Here is a 1,996-nt window from a genome sequence, read left to right on the forward strand (position 1 = left end):
ATTTCTCATACTCTATAGTTTGAGAATTTTTTTCTATTAAGCTAAAATTTGAGATATATTTTTTTTCGTCTTCTTATTGGCTTTGGGATTTTTCCCCAACAGTCTTTTCCAATTTTGGTGTGAGAATTGAAAAAAAAATGGAAATAAATAATTGAGAGTGTGGCAGTTAAGAGATTAGTCAACATGTCATTAGCTATGTTTGCATGTGCCTATCTTCACTCTTTTTATTTCTGCCATGGAAAATAGTAGTTTAGAGACATGACAGTTTGGGATGTTTGACATAGTAGTAAATGGGACATTTGGCATAGTAGTAAATGTGATAAGGTTTTTTTATGAGGCTATTTATTTATTTTCATTCGAGTATATTAAAATATGTTATTCTTGCACTTTCATGAATGAAACCATTGTTTAGGCTTAATGAAAAGTGTGGTCAATCTTCCCCAAATTTTCTAAAAGACCAAAATATGACAGGAAAAATTATCATTCTTGGCATTTTAGCTAGATGTTTTAATTAATCTCATGTACTAGTAGGGTTTTCTAAAAGCTTTTTGCAAGCTCTACCCTTAGGTACACTTATTTAAATTGTTTTTTGATTTTAACGTTGGAGTTCTATTATTTGTCTTCTTCATAAATTTGCAAGTGATTTAGCCAAATGTTTATTTTCATGGGCTTGGTGAACACAAAATTGCTTCATTTATTCTTCTTAGCTTCAATTTCATTCTTTCCATGCTATTTTAGTACCTCAAACCCAAATTTTGTAAGGAAGTTTATAAAGTTTTAGCCTAGCCAACATGCTCTAGGGATCTATTTCGTGTTGGATTTTCCTTGTGTTGGGTGAAATCTAATTGATTGAGATTAATTCATTTAGTTTGTTCAAGTAAATAAATTAACCACATTAGTTTATTCTAATGCAATTAAATTGATTATTTTTGTCTCTTGAGTACCTCTTAAAACAAGTCATATTTGGATACTTTATCGTCCCATGTTTCAAAAACTTTCAAAAATGATACCCCTAATAATTCCAAAAGGGTCAGAGATAAGGGAGATACCTTCACCTCCCCTTCTTGTTAGCATGGAAAAGTTAAGAAGAGTTAAGAAAAAGACACTCAAGTGACCCTGGGAGTGAAACTAGAAAGAAGACTAGTCTTCTATGGAGAGGAGCCTTAAGAAACTTGAGGAGAGGAAGGAGATTATGGAACAAATATTTGATGATGTGGCTTGGTTTTTAGCTTGGATTATACATTCAGTGGCTTTGACACCTCACCTGATTCATGTTGGAAACTTACAATTGGAACAATTATTGTTTTGTCATTGATGTCAAATCTAACAATAAGACATATTGATACCTAATCTAATTTCATTTCTATTTGATTGATGAAGAGGATTTGAGAGATTTCTCATAACAATAGCACCTAGAGGAAAGGTTGAGTTATGGAAAGGAAGATACAATGGACATTTGATTAGTTAGACTTTGAAAAGACAAAGTGATTGTTTATACAAAGAATGTAAAGCTAAGCCAAGAAATAAAGTAAAAGATTAAGGTTAAGGAATGTCAAGTGATGCTAGTGTCAACCATGCCACAGTAAGTGCCGAGAAAATTTAGTGTTGATCAAGCATTAGTATTGATTGAGAAAGTTGGTTGATGCCAAGCCAAAGAGATCTACAATGAACGAGTGATTAAGTGATGACTGAGTGTTAGAACTTAGTGATTGTTGAGGAACATTATTTTGAGTGAATTTAAGAAAATTGTGATTTCTAGGTGACTCAGTTGATTTCTTAGGATATGTAAACTATGTTGAAGATAAGATTGATGAGTTAGATCATTAAATTCAAGGAAAGGATTAGGTATAATATCTATGATCTAATTCAAAGCATGAGAATTTTTTAAAGAAGAAGGAAGATGAATAGATACAATAAATTGTTGGTATCTCTAACCATTGTTGTCTATTAATATCAATCACTTAGTCATTTACAAGGCAGAGTTATGTACATTAGT

This window comes from Cupressus sempervirens, chromosome 2 (assembly GCF_028749045.1).
Source record: "Cupressus sempervirens isolate cs-2001-9-10 chromosome 2, ASM2874904v1, whole genome shotgun sequence".
NCBI lineage: Eukaryota > Viridiplantae > Streptophyta > Pinopsida > Cupressales > Cupressaceae > Cupressus > Cupressus sempervirens.